The sequence below is a fragment of the Mixophyes fleayi genome, chromosome 4 (genome assembly GCF_038048845.1).
Source record: "Mixophyes fleayi isolate aMixFle1 chromosome 4, aMixFle1.hap1, whole genome shotgun sequence".
Lineage (NCBI taxonomy): Eukaryota > Metazoa > Chordata > Amphibia > Anura > Limnodynastidae > Mixophyes > Mixophyes fleayi.
Window position 1 is genome coordinate 134,081,448 of NC_134405.1, and position 21,323 is coordinate 134,102,770.

Genomic DNA, 21,323 nt, shown 5'->3' on the forward strand with positions numbered 1-21,323 from the left:
GTAGCCCCATAGGTGTATATAATTGAATCGGTGAACCTAATTGGGTTAAGATCTCTTAGTGCTTTGAGTATAAGGGATATATACCCTTTTAGGAGCAATTTATGATTATAGACTGAGTCTGATTGATATATCTGTTTTATGATTAAACAACATATACTGATTGACATATTACAATCTAAATTAGATACTTTAAGTAAAATCAGTTATCTCTATATATACTATATGACTACGCGGAATATATACCTATACACATATTATTGAAATATATGGTTGCACCTAGGTCATGCAATTAGCGTTGCATTTTTCATTTCACAGGACACATGTTTTTTAGTTATTTCGCTCTTTATCCAACCAATTCTATGATTTTAATGCATATCTAATAAAATGTATGTATTTTAATGTATTGGCCACCCTGGAGTGCCCCTAAAATACACATCTTCCTTTTTCCTCTTTCTGCATTATTTATGTAGTTCATCTATCTTTATAGCAAGACTAGGTGATAGGTAACGACCTTCTGCTGGGCATTCAGGCTAAAGCATGTGTTTGTCACTTCTGAGATGAAGACTTACTTAGCATTTCCTGCCTTCAGCAAAACAGATTTCCTCTGACATGATACATAAGAAATCAGTTCATTTCTAATACAAAAATAACACTGTATCAAAAAATCAGTATGTTTGCAATTATATAAATTAGCGCCTGCTCCACTAATTGCGATACATTTCTATAATAAGTTATTTCTATGTGATCCAGTCTAAGTTTACGGGGTACTTGTTACGTACAAAGTACCCCCTAAAGTGAGTAAAATTATCCACCACACTTTAGGGGCAATTTGATATTGATTTTATATATAAATATATAAATGAATTACTTTTATATTGGAATTATAATGAAGAAAATAATATGTAGAACTATTTGGTCTCCTCCAAATGCAAAGAGTCTTGAAATACAACATGTCTGTATAAGAACATTGATAGGAATGGTTTAAAAGTGCATTTTATAAATGTAGGTATGTTTTTGGTTTTTATTTATGTGTGTTGAATTGGTGAATCTTTTAAGTCCATTTTTTTTGTCAGAAGAAATTGCCAACTAATCATGTTGTATTGATGCATTAATTACTTCATCATTTTTGTCACGGTTGTTAATTTCAGTTACATTGGTACACTAGAAGTCTGCTGGATGATAGAAAAGATTGTTATTGCGCAACACATCTTCTTTCTAATGTGGTGTCACTCCCACAAATCATAATGTGGATGATGCATTGTGACTCTGCAGTCACTGTCACTTAAATCTCAATCATTTACTTTTTTAACTCTTTTTCACTCTTCTGCAGAAGAGCAGTTTAGAAAATCCTTATCTTGGTAGTAAAGTCTGTCCTCTAGCTGTGGAGTCCACATTTTGTAATTTAGAATATTGCTGCAAAAGTTATCATTGGTATTTCCTTATTAATTTATTTCAAGTTCTTTGTACCAGCATGATAAATGTGTTCAAGGAGGAGGATAGTAACTAACAAAGAAAACCGTTCTCATAGTCCTCTCTGTCTGAATTCATAGACCTATTGCATGTCTGCAATATCAGAATTGGATTCTCCTACTTTGAGGAGCAGGAAGCTTTCCTTGTCAGCCATACGATACTCCCATAGTTGGGCGAGCTGTAAGAAGCTGAATGGTCTGTATGATGCTAGTATAAACTTTGCTTTGGTCCTCCAGGCTAAAGATACCAAATGAAAACAGTCACTGGTGAAGTAGCATTAAACAGAGCTAAGGCAGACACAATCTTCAGGGATAGCAATATTTTAGACAGATATATGGGCCTTTCTAAAGGCTAAAAGTGATGGCCTTCAAGTAATTTAAAACATCGGAGCTGCACACATATAGGGAAGTCTGAAATTAACCAAAATGATGTAGTCCTTGTCCCACACCACCTTTTTTGTGCACAAGTGTATTTATATAAAGACCCAAATCAACAGTTATTACTACTATACCTTGACGCCTGGTATTATCCTGTTTTGTTTTTTGGCCTTAATGAACAGTAAAGCTAGATAAATAGTGTTACTGGAGTGGTATGGGTTCGGCTTATTAATTATTTATTTGATTTGTGTCTCTGTACAAAGTAGAAGATATTATCCTTGCTATTAGGCCAATTTCTTACACATTCATTGAAATTAGTGATGTAACGAAGTCCTAGAGGGTTCATGCAAGGTTTGCCAAATGCTCTTATTGCTAATTGCTGAGAAGATATTACAATGCTTTCTACATATAAGGTTTTATTTTTTAAAGAGCTCCAGCTTAGCAATATAATCATCTCTTCCCTTTTCTTTTCTTGTAGGTCTGTTAATTGGACGGTCTCCACTTCCTGAAGGTAAGTTAAAAAAAAGAAAAACGTATATGCCTACATAATCAGTTGTTATTATTGATTTTAACCTTTGTATGACAGGTACACTTCCATTTTGAATAATCTTACAAAGGTGTTTTTGATTTTTGGACAGCTTCCTTCCCCCTTATATTGTAGCAAACTGCTAGCCACCCAGCCCCCTCCCATCAGGCTCCACCATTAGTCGCCGTCCCAGCAGGCTCCACTACTAGTCTCTGCCTCAAAAGGCTCCATCACAACTTGGAGGTGCTGTGTGATTTGTATTTGGTGGGCAGTGGTTATAGTAAAACATGTTGGCCAGAAGTGTGCGACTCCTTTTAATAGTTCATCTTTAGTAAACGCTTAATTGAAGGGTTAACACAAATTCAAGTATGCCCTCTCTCGGCTATAAACGCTATAGGCATAGCTTTAATTATCGGTTGATGCATGAAGAAGTTCTTGTGACGCTAATCTCTTGGTCATTCAGAGCCAACTAACTAAAAGCTGTCAGTTTAATGTCACAGAAGGTTTTAGGGATATTCACTGTAATAAAAAATCCACTCATAACTGAATAATCAGTTTTTGGTGTAAAGTTTGACAAGTTAAACAGCAAAAATAATAATACAAAGAAGTTTGGCCAGGGTTGCTCTTCCCCCTAACATAGTCCCTGATTTACTATGTGTTAACACCATATATTTTATATAATGTGTTGTTCCTGTGGGACTTGCTTGTAAATTGTGTTAAGGTATCTATTTACCTTGCTATAGTATGAGTTTATCTCAAGGGCCTTGAAAATATTGATATTGATTTAGGTGGAGGGACAGGGATGTTTTGTTGCTGTGTTGCATATGGAGGGAACTGCAACAACACTGAATTCAAAAGGGAAATAAAAAAGATTTTAATGGGGCACTCCTAGGATGTGGAACATGAAAAGATTAAAAATGATTTAATTCTTTATTAGTCATTTTATCAAAATAATGTGTTATGTATTCGTATCCCCTATTCATTAACACTGCGAAATTTGTGTCAAAGCCATTTATAAGTCTCGGTAATCAAATGGTTAGTGTGTAAGTTTCAGACACCCTAGTGTGTCTCCTGGTTCAGGATACACCCATCCATTATACATTTATACAATAGTACTCAAATCTGTCCGTCCTGCACACTAGGGCAGATTCTAAAGCCTATTCTATAATTACCATTCATATGTAGTTGGAATTAGAATTTTGTAGATGACATTCGTTATATACAAGGAGCTAATAAGGATGACATTTTGCTAGAGTTTTTAGTTTTCGCAATTAAAGTCTTAAATTGCCACTTATTCTGCATATTTTAATTCATAAGTAACACAGTTTCACACATTTGCACTTTGGCGGTTATCTTGGTTTTTAATATTTTCGGTGTTAATGAACAAGGATCATGATATATATCATATTATTTTAATGAAATAACTAATATTTCAGAATTAAACTTTTTATTGTTCTAATTTCCCACATTTTAGTAGTGCCCCACTAAATTACACTTTTATTTAAATCTTTTCCTTTTGCACCTTCTGGCATATAAAACTATAATTCAAGAAGGAATATTTTTACTACATTTTATATAACTGCTCTAAAGGATGTCTCAGTACCTAGTATGGTTGGAACAGTTTTCTCTTAATTTAATAATAATTTTTATTTTTTTATTGTGCACTCTTACATGTCTGTTAATTCAGAAATTTGTGTATGCAGCTAAGTCAGGAGAAACAGAAAATTATTTAGAAATGATTTATTAAGAGCATGTGTCCTGCTTCCTCTCTGGATGTGACAGTTAATGATCTAATTAGATTTACTATGCAGACCAGACACAGTCATTCTGTTACGCACATGCTTTTCTTGGTGTTTTCAAGTTGTGTTTGGTGAAGCTGACTTATGTGTATTGGAGTGGTCGAGGTCTATAGAGGAATCAGTTTACAGAAATTGAGATGGTTGAGGATAGTTCTCCTGTATAGCCAGGAAATTCTGTGTAGACAGCAAAGAAAACACCTCCTGAAGCAGATCACATTTCAAGCCTGTATGATGCATCTTGGTGTGTGTGTGTGTGTGTGTGTGTGTGTGTTTGTGTGTATAACCTCCTACACAGTCTAACGCACATGCAGATTAAAGAGCATACATTCACAAAAAAATGTGTTATGGTAAAAGCACAAACTAGCTTGCCATAGTTCACATGCCAGTTTATTGCTTTCCTGTGTTGAACCCTTTTAGTTTTAGCTTTTGTATGTTGTACAATTTACTCTGCTTTAGAGGGTTATTACACAAGTTCGAAATAAATCCCTAAATTATTATTTGAGACATCTTGTAACATTGATATATATATTTAATTTGCATATTTTTCCATACTGTAATCAATCTATCAATCTATCTCGCATTAAGCATAGTTCCTTAAAAATGTGGTTGGCTAACCATAATTACTTCTGCACGTGTATAGTGTAATTAGCTGACCAGTGTTCCTGTGTAGTCCAATTATTCAGCCCAGTCACTGATCAATTTGATCTGAATGACAATTTCGTTTTGGTGGGCTGAGTTTCTTTAGCTACAAATTCACATTGTACCATGTATGGCCTTCTTAAAGGCACACTAGCCCCCGTTTTATTTTTTATTTCCTGTATGTAATGGTCTAATATATTAAGAGATTAATATATATTTTGATGCATAAATGGATTTTACAAACATGTTACTAATACTGTAAATGTTAAACTCTGGAAACACTGTTTTTGTCTTTGTCCCGTAATACCCTTATGACCCTCCCAAAGAGCTCCAGTCCAGTATTGGATATGCTGTCATTGAGCATAAGCACATGTTAGTGGTTTGAAAATATGTCCAACTGATGATTAAGGAAAAAGCAGGCGAAGACCCCTGAATTTGCTCATTGCCTTTCTCGAAGAATAATTTAGAGCTTTCTTTAACATGCATCCAAACTTCTAGAGAGACTTGCCTACACTTGCTTCACGTTTCCTTTCTGCAAACAACCAATTGGATCCTTAACAGTCAGGCTTTTGTTCCATTCCACAGAGACTGCATTGACTGAGGTTGTCAAAGATTTTATCACTGCTAAAACTAAAGGCCAGTAGTCTCCTCTAATTCTCCTGATCTCTCTACTGCATTTGACACAGTTGACCACTTTCTTCTTATACAAACGCTACAATCCCTAGGTCTTCAAGACACTGTTCTATCCTGGTTCTCATCCTACCTTTCGAATTGCTCTTTCAGTGTCCGTTTCTCTCGATCCACCTCTGCTCCGCTTCCTTTATTAGTTGGAGCACCACACGGCTCAGTCCTAGAATCCTCTCTATGCGGATGATACCCAAATTTATCTATCCTCTCCGTATCTCTCACCAACTGTGTTACAGAATGTCCTGCCATTTCATCTTGGATGTCCTTTCACCAACTCAAATTCAGTCTTTCAAAAACAGAGTTGGTAATAATCCCACCCACCAATAAAAGCCTCCTTCCTGACATTTCTATTTCTGTTGACAACATGAGCATAAATTACACCCCATAAGCTTGTTGCCTCTGTGTGATCCTTCACTCAGAACTATCCGTTGTTCCCCACATTGACTCTATATTTAAATCATGCATCATACATTTAAAAAACATTTACAGAATGCAAACATATCTTATACAATATCTTACACAAGACACTGCAAAAACTAATTCATGCACTCATAATCTCCTGCATGGACTATTGCAATTCCCTCCTTACTGGTTTATAATCTATTCTGTATGCAGTGGCTAGATTGATTTTCCTTGCAAAATTGTTCTTCCTCTGCTGAAACGTTCTGTCAGTCTCTACATTGGTTGCCTGTTTTTTACCGAATCCAATATAAAATACTTCTGCTAACCTACAAAGCCATCAACAAAACTGTACCAACATACATTTCCTCACTTGTCTCAAAATATCTCCCAACTCAACACCTCCATTCTGCACAATATCTGCGTGTCTCATCCACTCTCATTACATGCTCTCATTCCCGTTTACAGGACTTTTTTTTGGGCTGCATACACTTTGGGCAGCACGGTGGCTAAGCACTTCTGCCTTACAGCACTGGGGTCATGAGTTCAATTCCTGACTTATTTGTGTGGAGTTTGTATGTTCTCTCCGTGTTTGCGTGGGTTTCCTCCGGGTGGTCCGGTTTCCTCCCACACTCCAAAAAACATACTGGTAGGTTAATTGGCTGCTAACAAATTGACCCTTGTCTGTCTGTGTGTGTGTGTGTGTTAGGGAATTTAGACTCTGAGCCCCAATGGGGCAGGGACTGATGTGAATGAGTTCTCTGTATAGCGCTGCGGAATTAGTGGCACTATGTAAATTGATGATGATACACTCCCTTGCACAATAAGACTTTTGTCTGGTCTGCAAACCTTCAACTGTTTTCTGAAAAACCACCTCTTGGGGCAAGCTTATAATATTCCTCAACCATCTCTTAACCTCAATAATGGTTACCCTATTCTGACTATTTTCATAATTCGCACAAGACATCAACCCTCTGACCCTCTAACAACCATTGCTTTGTGACTGGATCACATAGCATACAAATCACTTTTTACCTTTGCGATCTGGCTGTACTGAAATACAATATGTAGACTTAACCTCATGTATCCAAGTCCCATTGTTCCTTAGATTGTAAGCTTGCGAGCAGGGTCTTTCTTACCTCTTTGTCTGTATTACTCAGTATTGTTTATTACTGTGTTTGTTCCCAATTGTAAAGTGCTATGGAATTTGCTAGCTCTATATAAATAGATCATGATGATGATGATGATGATGGGTCATCAACCAGATCTCCCTGGGTGTGTGCATCTTAACCTGTACACTGCTTTGACAAAAATCTAATATGTCCTTAATGAATGGGCTTTTGTATTGATCTTTTATTTTGTAGGAATATTTAGCAATTGTTATCGATCTTCTTGTTCATCTTATATTGTTTGGTAAGATGATGCGATAAGGGCCCAGATAATTACTCTCTTTTCTTCACCAGAATGTATTATTGCAGATTGGTTTTAGACAATCCTTTCTCTTTGATACAATCCTTTCTCTTTGATACCACATACCCTCTTGAGATAACATGCCAGACAAATTGAATTAAGACAGAATTGTTGGTGTGTTCGTTTACAACTGGATTGATCCAGACAATTTCTAAAGCCGCTTTTTTTTTTTTTTTTTTTTTTTATTGGTCGGCAAGCACTGCCCCTACTTAGTCATTTATGGGGCCTTAAATAGACTGACCATTGATCTTAAATCTTAAAATTACTTTTAATAATAATTTCTATCAAAGGCTGTTTACTGCTTGCCTTGATAATATACTAAATACTTTAACCATCATTTGTCACTTCTTTGCAGCAGTTTGCTTTGCTGTAAGGGAGGTGGTTATTTAACGAAGGAGGCAGGTTTCAGTGAAAGCTTTGCAGACTTGTGCAGAAAAGAATTCTGTGGATTAGGGACAGTGATGTCACATTAACGGAGATGACTCCTTGTGTTTTTTTAATTTGTTTTTTTAACCTCTATGAAATCCCATCAGGACCCAGATTCAGGTTTTTTTATTTTATTTAAGTGCACTTGAAAAGAGGTGTCCTGCGTGAATTAAATAGGAAGAGAGTAGAGAAAGTGTGTGATAAAACCAGTGCAAAGACTGATAGCATACAGAAGCTTATGGTGAAGTTCCTTTAAAACTGGCATGGGTTGTTGCTTAACAAATTTTGTGAGTTAAGTGGTTTGAATATATTGAAGCAGTGCATGCACCCATGTAGGTTCTGTATCTAGGATGTGAAGAGGTGATTGGGCGTTAGATTGCAGGTGAGAATTTAGTGCAGTTTGGAGGCAAGGGATAAGGGGAAGTTGGAGCTTGTGATGCAGTCAGTCAGTCAGTCAGTGGGTAGGTCACCATAAATTTGCCAGTGGTGTTTGTAATGCAGGGATGCAGAGGCATAGTGGCAGATCCTGTTACAGGTAGTGTCCCATTTATGAGGGCGTTGGAGAAGCTTTGTAGTTGGGGAGGTAATACCCTTCAACAAAGATGTAGTAGTAAGTCAGCTTAGCATTGTATTTTACCTTTGATTTTAGAGTTCCTTTAAAATATAACATTATTTGTTTGGGGTTAATAAATAGCCCCGGTTAATCATTTATTGAACTAGTGAATAGACCTATTCCCTGTTCTATGACGTACTGTATATATTTTTTGAAAGACTTAACAAAAATCCAGTGTACTTAGTTAGAATAATGGAGTTACTCTGGTATTATGTTCTTTCTTGGCTTGCTAATATTAGTATGTACACTGCCTTGGACTTTTAGGTTCCTCCTTCCCCCACCCATCCCAGAAAAACATATGTATCTATTAATTATTGCGAAGACAAAGTGCTTTAATGTATTTGTTACATTTTTATTGTTCTACTGTCGGAAATGGGACATGTTGAAAACATTGTTAATGGCAAAAGGCTTGGCCCTTTGTAGGGCTATCTAGGAACATTGCTGTGTGTTTGCAGCCAGGAACACCTCCTCACCCCCAGCTCCACATAAGAGATTCCCATCCAAGTTTCTGCTCCACCTTCTCTCATTGCGAGAGATGTCACTTCATCTCTGTTGCCAACATTTTTATCTAGTGATGTCCTTCCCCATCCATCTGAAGTATAAAGTTCATGTGACTTTCCTGATTGAATTAATGAGGACCCAGCTTATGACAGTATCCCATTAAACAAGGTTCAATCTAAGGAGAGGACATACATTCAGTCCTGCTACAAACCATTTAATTTTCTTACGCACATAATAAACTCAGTAAAATATATGTGTGGGTGTGCTTCAGTCATTCTTTCTATGATATAATGTTCTCCTTCTGCAACACTACAACATAATTTGATTTGAATTACACAGATATTTTCCAGCTTATTAACTTATGTTTATGAATCATGCTGTACTACATGGGGTCTGTTAACTTAGAAGCACAGCTACTGCCTCCCTACCACACAGTCACAGCAGAAATCTTATTTTGCATGTTTGTGCAAATAGTCATCTCCTCCCATCGAACAGGGTAGACTTTTGAAGCCCAGCAGATGCTGACATCTGTACCCATAAATCCAAGTGCTTTGCCATAAAAACAGCTACGTCTCCACAAAAGTAGGTTTGTGACATCATAAAAGAACAGTCTGTGTAACGGGATTGCCCCTTTGCCTCATTTACTGTTCCTAAATTTGACATAATGTATATTCTTTCTTTCTTGATCATTTATATGCATGCTGCATTCTCTACCAATATGCTATCAGTTTTTATAGTGCTGACATGAGGTATAGAAATTAGAATGCTTAAGTGGTTAATGGTTGTTTATGGCTATTTTATTATTAAGTTAATTTCCTCTTATTTATATGGTCTGCAGTCAGTGTAAGTTTGAATCTAGTGCTTGAGTATATAGGGAGCAATGTTCTTCCCATAAAATGTTGCCAGCCAGCCGAGGGCAGTTGTAATATTAAGAATTCATTTTGAAAAATGATGGGGGTAAGTGCTGGTCGGTGGCCTAACACAATGCTCGCTGTAGTGCTCACATACTGCTTGTTAAACATAAGAAACAATAATTTATTCTATTATAATAGAAATCTGTTGGGCTCCAAGAGCCAGGTGGCAAGTAAAACAGCCGGTTGCTGCACCCAGGAAATAGGTGCTGGGGAGAACACTGGGCAGTGCACCAGGCATGGTTTGATCCTATTAGGGCAAGCAATGCAATGAGCTCAGTTTCATACAGCATACACAAAGCATGGTACCCACCTTATTGTTCTGTTTTTCCTTCCAAAATTTGACAAAAATGTGAGGCAGATATTTCTACAAGGCAATGTTTTGCAATGCATTTTATAGTCCTTTATTGAAGATTCTTGCATATGCAGTCTTTGCACTACTTTCTTGGTATATTTCACATGCATTTCTGTTTATTCCTCTTCCTATTATTGTTTTCTTATGATATTTTAATTTAAAGCAGAAATAATTTTTGTAGCCCACCTTTAAAAACTCTCTGGACAAACAATACTTATAGTGTACTCATGCTTGCTGTGACATTTTCTTTATGTGAGGTGTACTACCTCAGGAGACCACTTGTATGGTTTAACATGATCAGTTCTTATACAGTACATGTTGGCTCCATCTGTGATTGGTAGAATGTCATGGGTTCCACCCTAGTGGATGGGGCACACTGCATTATGTCAGTATGTTTCCCTTAAAGAATTAGCTGTGACTCAGCAATATAAATCACATCTATTACTTTCTGAAAACCAGTTCTGTAAACATTTCCCCGTTTCCTCTGTGATCTCCATTTCAAAAAGGTGCTATTTAGTTTAACCTATTTTACACCACACTGGTTAATTTTTGTGTGTGCAAGGATGGAGAGAAAAACAAATATGAGCAGGATGCTATGGAACAGCAGTGAAAGAGTTAAAGCCAGTGACTGGCTAAGTGGAACCACATATTTCTGTCCAGTTGCAATTGAGGCACTCCCAGAGTCTTTCACCTCCATGGGCTTGACATTCCCCAGGGTTTTGTAGGTTCAGGCTGTGAGAAGCTGCTTGAGGCAGACTGAATTCCTCCTGTACAAGTGAAGAGTGAAGCAGCTGTTTTAATTCTTCATCTAGCAGGAGAGGGACATAGTCATGGTTACACCCCGAAAACTGAATAGTGCTGGTAAATGATTTGAGTCCCAAAAGGATGCCTAGTCATTGAGATATTTAATAAGAGACAGCTGAATTCTGAAAACGAAGAACTGCACATTTGTTATACTTTAGAATTGGTTCATTGTTATGTAATATTATACCGTACAGAGAAACAACGGGCAAGCAATGGCAACTTATTCTTAGGAACAGTTTGTAAGTAATGCTTATTTTCTCTTCATTTTCCCAGAAATGACATGCCATTGTTCAGACAATCGTATTGTCAAAAAGCAATACTCCTTATGAGATTTTTTTATTTTTTTTTAAATCAAGTGTTTATTAACGGTCAAAAAAATAATTAACAGTGTAAAAGGATACATGCTATATCAAACAAAATATATTCAGTACATTGGATAGTGAAGTAGAAGTCTCTGTGCTTCAGAGATAAAATAGCACAGATTCAATGAAATAAAGACTGGCATTTTTAAATTTAAAAGAGAAGAAAGAAAAGAAAAGGAGAAGGAAGAGAAAGAGGAAGATAAAAGAGAAGATGGGAGGTGTGTGGGAAATCTCTCTTGAGTCAGAGGCAAAGCGATGGGAGGAGAAAGGGTTACGTAAGGGCAGGGGGTATAATTCGGTAAAGGGGGAGCGGTATTGGAAGTGAGACATCCAGGGGTCCCAGACCTTGTTAAAAGATTTGGCCGTGTTTCGTTTAATGCTAGTCATGTATTCCATCTTATACGTATGCCAAATCCTATTCGTTACAGCGGAGAATGAAGGGGGGGGGGCAGCCTGCCTCCAATCTATGGCGATTTGACATGTGGCCTCTGAAATAATGTGACGAGCAAGTTTATTTTGGTGTCTAGTGGCCGTGGGGAACCCGAGGGGTAGAATGAAAAATTTAGGGTCGAAGGGTAAGGGGGTTTGAATTAACAATTCTATCAAAGCTTTAATTTCGCACCAGAAGGGAATCTGTTTCGGGCAGTCCCACCATATATGTAGGAAAGAGCCCGCGCCAGAGCATAGACGCCAACATCTGTCAGAGGAATCAGGCAGTATCTTTTGTAGTCGAGTAGGTACACAGTACCACCGGTAGAGAAGTTTGTAAACATTTTCCTTTATTCGGTCGCAGATTGAGCTGGAGGCAGCATTGTCCCGAATTTCCGACCACTCCTCATCATCAATAGGAGAGCCCAGGTCATGTTCCCATGACATCTCGTGAGGGTCTCGAGGAGGAGTAGAGGGAGCAATTAGTTCAGAATAGATATTAGAAATAAGACCTGACGTTGATATCTGGCGCAGACACTGTTTCAATTGTTGTGAGATGTCGAGAAGTAAGACGTGGTTTGGAGAGGGCGTGAAAGTTGCGAATTTGCAGGAATTGATAAAATATCCGTGTGGGCAAGCCAATTTTAGTTTGAATGTCCGTAAATTGGGGAAATGTTGTATCGCGGGTTATGTCATTTAGGAAACGTATCCCTCGGGAATGCCACGGAAGGAATGTGGAATGGTGTAGACCAGGAGGGAAATCAGGGTTATTAAAAAGGGGGATAATTGGTGATGGATGCGGAGAGAGACCATAGAGCCTGATGGATGAGTCCCATATAGCCAGAGAATGGGAGATTATGGGATGAGACAAAGCTTTTTTGGGGGGACGTGCCCTTGGAGTCCCTTATGAGATTTTTATTTATCAAATAGTTGTAATATTTATGATGGGCCAATGGGTCAAATACTTGTTTTTCCCCTCACTGTACCTTTTGTGTTTTGTGCACAGTGCTAAAAAAAATCACTGTATGGCTGCTGTGCATAACGCCCCATTTTCTACAGTTACCCGTAGAGCTGTTTTCCTAAATGCCCACCATTGTGTTTAGTACAAATGGTTTCAGTGTAATGCCTCTTGCTCTGATTTTGTTTTCCAGTTTCAATCATCATATCTCTTCCGGCCACAAACATTACATTAGGCACTCTCTAAAGAGGGTGAGATGGGGTGAAACATGGCCTAAGATTACTGAAATAAATGTGTGTAATATATTTAATATTTCTCTCTTCCCCCAAAAACCGAAGCAAAACTTTTAATGGGTCTAGTTAAAGCAAATATTCTTATTTACCTTGAGAGGGTTACAACACCTTTTGTACAAATGGAGCGCTGGTTGTTGATTGTAATGTGCAACTAGGCAATGTGTGAGCTAAAATTGGTAACTCCCTCTAAAATGGCCACAGAATATTTTTTCGGTTTGGCTTTACATGTTAATAACCAAATTGAACGAATCCGATTTCTTGGGCACATTGTTTCCCAATGCCCAGTGACTCACAAACAGGCCGATATAATGATCATACTTCACCATTCCTCATTCTTGGACCCACCCAAAAAGATGGAGTGACAGGATAGACTTCCTGTGCCACCCATTGTGTTGGGCTTGCATTGCCACTCTACCCTTTCTTTCTCCCAAATGTGCCCCTCCTGTTGCAGTAGGAGAAGTCTGCTGCCACCACTAGGCTTCTACATCGGCGCCTATAACCACTTCCTTCTGGGTAACTTTCTCTGATGGTGTACTCCTTCACTGGGCTCCCCTGACCTCTTTCTTTAGATCAGAGTAGCTGTGGATGGTTCCCACTCGCCTACCACACTGGCCAGCTGCAAAGTAGCGTGCAAAATGTTGGTACTGGAATGCTGGGTGCCAAACTTAGAATAGCCGAATAACAAATTAAATTGGTCTAATCTGTAGGTCACAGGAATTGCCGCAGGTAAGTAGGCGTCCGAACAGGGTCTTGAAGAAGTGATGTTTTATTAGCTCAAGTAGTCCTAATAAGGACAGTTGCATACACTAGTTTAAGGTTTCACGGATCTTATGAAGCATAGATGGTATAATGATAATACATGGTCAAACAGTGTGCTTTATATTCAGATTTACACAGATACACCTGGCAGGAGGTAATCCAGCCTCCTGCCCCTCTAACCAATCCAGATGCTTTATGCAGCCTGTCCATAAATCAGCATGGCGGCGTTTAAAACTTTTTTACATTGCTGCTAGCGGCCCCACAGCGTCTGATGTTTTATATTGAATATTTACCATCGAGATATAACATTTTTCTAATCTTGCAATTTATCATGCAAAATTCACATTAATCTGTGATCCCATGCATCCTGAGTCTTACACACATAGGAAGTCTACCAGCTAAGTTCAATTACCCCCACTGTTCTTTCAGACTCAACAGAGGTGTTGGCCATTCAGCGATGAAATGGTCTAATTAACATGAAATTACCTGTCTCCAGACAGTTGGAAAAAACACATTCCCTCCACTCAGATGCTTACTTGGGACTTCGTATATAAAAGTTACAAAACCGAGACATGACATACTGTCTCTGAATTCAATACATTTCCATACAAACACATACCAATATTTAAAAAATATAAGATCATTTGCAATAATGTAAATTGGCGCCTGCACCACTAATTGAAATAAATTTCTTCAATAAATTACACAGGTCTGCAACCAAAAAGCTGTTTTCATAATTTTATCTGATTCTTATGTTTTGTTTTTTTGTGCGTTGAATTTGAAAATGACCACCGTTTTTTCCTGGGACGTCAGGTTTTTTCACAATCAAAATGTGCCTTGGTCAAACAGGTAGCTGGAAATCGCTAAATTTCAAATTCATCATACTTGGGGGGAAAAAAAACTGAACATGGAAAAACAAATTTATTTTCACTGCCAGTGCTCCCAAAAACATGAAAATACATGTTTATTGGTCCTGATGGCGATCACTGCATTTTTGAGTGTGCTTGCTAGGGCCTGCCCGGACATGTTCTTTCATGCATTAACTTGTTCTCTGATTCCTCCACAATCTTGTATTTCATTTCAGTCATCATCCTGCTATTGTCTGTGTGGTTCAAAATTAGTGCAATGCCTCCAAGAAAGTGTGTAAATTCGCCTGACAGTTTCTGTTTCATATGTGGAGAGTTCATGGTGATTTATAGGGGTTGATGGCTCAGTTCCACATTCAGTATGATTCTTCTGAATGGAGGCTTTTCATTGACTCTTCCAAAAGAAGCTTAAAAGCAGTTTTACTTCACAATGGTGGCCGTTATGCGTCCATTCCTGTTGCTCATTCGGTGTACTTGAAGGAGACTTGTGAGAACTTGGAGTTGGTACTCAAGAAAGTGGTTTATCAAAACCAAAACTGGTTGGTATGTGGGGATTTAAAAGTATTGTGTATGCTGCTGGGACAACAGGCTGGGTGCACCAAATACCTTTGTTTTCTATGTTTATGGGACAGTAGAGAACGACAAAATCACTGGAAGCAATAAAATTGGCCACCAAGAAGTCTAGTTGTTGGTGAAAAGAATGTTCTCAGAGATACATTGGTACCCCCTGAGAAGGTTTTATTACCACCACTCCATATAAAATTAGGATTAATGAAGCAATTTGTTAAGGCACTTCCCAAAGATAGCGAATGCTTCAAGTACTTGGGATCCAAGTTTCCAGGTTTAACGGAGGCAAAACTGAAAGAGGGGGTTTTTGTTGGGCCGGATATTAGAAAACTTATATCCGACAAAGACTTCAGCAGTTCAATGACTCCAACTCAAAAAGAAGCGTGGGTTGCCTTTTACTGTGGTCATGAAAAAACTTTTTGGGAAGCCAAAAGGACCCAAATTACAAGGAAATGGTGGAAACAATGTTGAAAGCGTTCCACAAGCTTGGTTGCTCCATGAGCTTGAAAGTCCATTTTCTCAACTAACACCTTGACTATTTTCCTGAAAACTTGGGAGCAGTTAGTGAAGAGCAGGGAGAACGTTTCCATCAAGATATAAAAGAAATGGAAAGAAGGTATCAAGGGAAATGGAGTGATACGATGATGGCTGACTACTGCTGGATGTTGTACAGGGATCTTCCGAAAGAGGAAAAGCTCAAAAAGAAGTTTAGAGTTTAAAAAAAGACAATTTCACAAGCAATCTACTTGTGTGGTGTTAATTTTGTCGTCACCTGTGCAAATGAGTTAATATTTTTCATGTAAATAAAATATTTGCATTAAAAGATTTTTTTTAAACGATGACCACACGTTTGTTCGAAAACCTGACGTCCCAGGACAAAACGGCTGTCATTTTTGGATTCCGTGCACCAAAAAACGTAAGAATCAGTTAACTAAACCAAAACAGCTGTCCAAAATTTTTTTGCAGCCCTGTGTTATTTCTACACAATTCAGCCACAGATGGTTTTGTCCAATTAGATCTGAAACTGCAAAATTGGCAATTTAAATCTCAAAGTGTTGGGTATCTTCAGTGAGCTACAGAATGTATAATAAAATTAGTTAATTCTAGTTATTCACTAGATTGTAATAAAGCAACAAGTATATACTGGATACAATTAAAGGTAGGATCGGCCAGTTTGCTAGATATACCTGCCCTTCTGCAAATAACTGCTTTATTAGTGACTGCATCATATGTGCAGACATTTCTGTTTAAGCAGTTGATGGCAATACTTTTGTGTGTAGTTCAAAGGGAGAACGGTCTAGACTTTATTTTTTCTTTTTGATGGTGATTTTGCTTGCATTATGGTAGTGGGTGTTGCACGTGTCTGTTAGATGGTATTAAAAATAGTAACACTGCTTGGTTTTCCACAAATTACAACATCCCATGTGTTTTGAAAATTGGTCACCACCCAAGTAACATCCAGCCAATCCAGTTTGGGCTCGGACAGTTGATGAGAACACCCAACAGACCAGTGCAGGGTAAGATGGGCTACAGTGGAGTAAAAGAACTGTTCTGAAAGAGGCATATTAAAATGTACAAATATTCTTATCTCATTATGTATAGGCATCAGACAACCCAGTCACTTCTACTGTTAATATGGGCTTAGCAAAGCAAATGCAGGACTATTGCCAAAACTCTAATAAATCCATGTTGCTTCTGTTGCAAAGTTATGAAAAGGCCACTTAAACTGCACGAGTCCTTTCAGTCTGGTGTTAACAATGCAGGCTGGTGCTGGAGGTGTAATGTGTGTAAGTGCATGGAAGACATTGGACCTGTGATGCAAACAGAGCAATTTTCAATAATGTCAGATCATCTGTTTATAGTAGGAGTGTACCCACCTGTAATATTTTTAAAAGGCTATGAAAGTCCTGGAAAGGTGCATAGAACATGAGTTGATCCAAAAACTATTCAGAGTATAAATCTAATTCGAAACACACATTGGACATATTGGCATCTGCTTGGGCCAGCACTCTGGAATAACTGCTTTGATACGTTTTTTTTAAAAAAAAATTTTTTTTTTTTTCTTCATGTCTTGACAAATTCAGATTTATCCAGTAAAGGTGTCACATGGTGTATATGGAATATATATTTGGTGCACCACATGGGTATAAAAAGCAAAAGGTTAAAAGCCTTTATCTGCTTTACCATTTATAGATGCCCTCATGATAAGATAGCTTAGTGCTCTTGTGCACTAATCTGGTTGGTAAGTAAAAATGCCAATGTATTGAGTCCAAGTCTCCTAAAAAGTTTGGGTATAATGCATTAAAGTGTTCCTATCCCCAGCGTACAGTGAATTCAACTATTTTGTGGACTGAACATATATATATATATATATATGTGTGTGTGATATATATATATATATATATATATATATATATATATATATATATATATATATATATATATATATATATATATATATATATTAGTGTGTGTGTATATATATATATATACACATATGTATATGTATACACACACACACACACACACACTGCAGCCAATATATTATCCCGTGTGTGAATGTGTCAACTCCATGGTGTGTAATGGATACAATGACAGAATGAGAATCCTAGCTGACAAACTTGGAAGCTTTGTATCACCTCTGCAGCCATTAATGCAGTGAATCATGATGAGTCATAGTGTATGAGACCATTTAGCATTAACTTTGGGATCGAGCTACAGCTGGGGATAAGGTTTGTTAAACAGCTGTACATCCACAGGGCCTCTCTCTTAAATGCAGATCTTATGGAAGGATCTCCTAAAACGCTCTAATATGCCAGCATACTCTTGTCAGACCAGCTCTTCTTAGGAATCTGTTGGTTGATGATTAGTCGCACAAAATATATCTTGCTTATTTGTTTATCCTTTACATAATTTCCATATTTGTTTTTATTTCACAAAGAAAATGAATATATTATCATAAGTCACTAAGTATTTCTTCAAATAGGGCAGAATTAGTTTGGTAGACCGTGTACGCTAATTAACCAGGAATGGCGAGATCACCTATAACAGCTATGTCCAACTCAACAGTCAAGGGCTTTACTGACAATATAATTATAAGTATTGTACTGTTTTTCTCTACACAACAGGGTTCTCAACTTGCTTAAAATAGGCAATGTATTAAGTGTATTAATTCTCTAAAATATGATGATCATGCTAAATCCTGGTGTACACTACAGGTTTTTCACCCAGTTATAGTACCAATCAAACGATAAATGACTGTTTGGTATGATATTGCATTAGTGTGTACGCTCTCACAATCATGTTTTATCGTTCCAAAGCACATCGTATCATTTCATTTGATTTTATAACCGGACTAAAAAACTCTATTAACGATGGGACGGTGTCGGGCAAATTCTGAAGTGTGTATGCAATCATGACCAGCAGTGTAGGCAGATCTCCATAGAGTTTACAGAGTCACGATCTTTTCAGCCGAAGTTTAGCAATGAAGAGCACATATCTGAAGGTAAAATTGTGTAGGAGTGTTTCAGTCATTGGTAAAATTGTTAAAAATATTGCATTGGGAGAAATTTTCTGTAGTGTGTACCTAGCTTTAGAAAATGGAGGGTTATTGTTACAAATTGTCACGTTGAATGTTTTATTGGATAGTAGCTTGTGATCAAAAGATAACTGGATATTTTAACTTGTTTATTGATCTGAAACCTGAATGAACCTTGAAATGATGCCCGGTTTGATTTTAAAATGCTTGTCTGCATCTATTTCATTAAGATGTATTTAAATTTCCTTGACTTATGTGATATTTTAATGGAGGATCTTCATGAAAACTGCTTTACAATCTCTGGTAGCCATAAACTTATAGAACATCAATGTGAATAAAGCACTAAATCAGGGGTGTCAAACTCACGGCCCAAACTTTTATTTTTGTGGCTCTGCCAAGGCTCCAAAAAAAAAATACTTGTCTGATGTGGCGGCATCCGGCGCCCTTTTCTCCTCCCTTCGCACTGAATGTTGAGCGTGATGTTATCGTGCCCAACATTTGCAGTGAGGAGTGCGCAAAGAGGAGCCACAAGAGAAGGAAATAGAAAGGTAAGTGAAGGCGCAATGTGATACAGGAGAGACAGATGAAGGGGAGCAAAAGCACGTGGACGGCACAGTGTCAAGCATCGGAAGGAAAACATCACTTTTATTTTTTATTTTTTTTCTTAATACACCTTACAAAATTGCATATGAGGCTTTTTCTTGCGGCCCACATAATCTTAGACTTTTGATTATTTGGCCCAATTGGGGTTTTGAGTTTGACATGCCTGCACTAAATATACTTTTGGTTAAAATGATGAGTATTCTTACAGCAACTTTGAAACTGACTGTTGGACATGTTTTCATCTGCTGTTTGGGCTTCCTAACCCATATTACCAACATTGTGGATCAGTGGTTGCATCTACTTTTGCAGGTTGTGATAAAGGTGGGAAGGAAGTATCCAATCACCTTTTTACATTTTACTTAAGATTAAACACTGTATTTGATGTTTTAGTCAGAATGTTTGGGGCTTAAAGTTTTCCGAATAACGGATGATTACATATTTTGGATGCATAATTACATTTACATTTTCACATGCTGCCCTTAGCATTTCTCTCCTCATTAAAATGCCTAGTAGTGCTCCTCACAGTAGCTGTGAGAAGAAACGCACACTGATTCTATCTGTGTGTGTGACATTATCACCGAACAGCAGTTATTTGCCTCCTACATATTCTCTTTTTTTTCCGGGAGGGGGGGGGGGTCTTTATAATGGGTTTAAGGATAAAGGAACACATACCTAAAAAAATGCCAACTTTCTTTTCATATATACCGATGTATAACTGTTATGGAAAAACAGTTCTTCCTGTCAGTGCCAAATGTATTTGAGTTCTTTTTTTTTCCATAATTGAAGAATGGGTTAGTCACATCTTCCTGTTAAATAGTCATTTTGTTTAAATGTAGTGATTTTAAGACCCTTTTTAAATTCCCCAGGTATATTCGTTTAAATGCAGGTTAATGAATCTCATTAGTGGTATGAGTTATAATCCCTACTTATCTTAGACTTCAGATAAAAACCTGTATACTGTGTTACAAAAATATTAGCGATGGAGCAATCTTTTGATTGGTATTGTCAAGTAATCTGATGCCTTGAGGTAGACTACAAATGATATTTAAAGGAACTCGATAATATTTGCCTATAGTGTCCTGGTGTTCATGTGCTCATATGATGCAGTGTGACATGGTGGCAGTAATCAGTAGATAAAACTGCATATTTCTACGATGTTCATCGTTCTAAGAGGAAATCCCAAATACTGTATTTTGCTGAATAAAACAAAAGAAATATATATTTTTCCCCCAAACCATTGAAGCTGAAAGATGCTTGACAGCAATGTATGTATACACTAATGAAATGGTCTCTTTGTACCCATATTAATATTAGCAATACATGACATTAAAATACACTATGAACAGAAAAGCAAATAGTAATGTTCAGTTTAAAACTACTAATTGTCATGAACACCCTAAATAATGAATAAACATAGCAGTCACATTTATAAAATTGTTGGAATTGAGTATCACAATATATGTAACAATAGTCAGGAGTGCTAGTGTGATATTTGCATACACAGCCATGGCCAAAAATATTGGAACCCTTGCCGTTTTTTCTAAGAATGCACCATTTCTTCAAATTTTTCTTTGGTTTTCAATGGCATAAAATAAAACACAAAAAGCAGAAAAATGTACTAAGTTGCAGCGTTTTCCGCAGAAAATCCTTAAATGGGCCTGATAAAATGATTGCCATTTTTTAGTAGTAGTTTGAAATCTAATTATTTCTAGCAGGTGATTAGCAGGTGCCTGCAATACAAAAGTCAATCATTAAAACTGCTTGAAAAGTGATAATGACTCATTCTTCTGTTTTGTGTCACTGCAATTTTGAATGCAATGAGCATGGAAAAAAAAAAGAATGCCAGCCAGAGAATTGGGCGATGCGGTCAGACAGAAGACCGCCGCCAAGCATACACAATCTCAAGGCTTTAAATCAATCTCGAGACCTTGGTGTTCCTGGTTCCACTATATGTAATGTTATTGGGAAGAT

The 21,323-nt window shown here is 37.4% G+C and overlaps 1 protein-coding gene across 4 annotated transcripts in view; it reads left to right on the plus strand.

The window, feature by feature from the left end:
• TLN2 (talin 2) overlaps nt 1–21,323 on the plus strand; it is a 198,991-nt gene that overhangs the window by 41,295 nt on the left and 136,373 nt on the right. For all 4 annotated transcript variants that reach the window (XM_075208360.1, XM_075208364.1, XM_075208361.1 and 1 more), the window contains exon 2: nt 2,326–2,358. The gene's annotated coding sequence lies outside the window, so the exon portion shown is untranslated. The remainder of the gene's footprint in view (nt 1–2,325; nt 2,359–21,323) is intronic.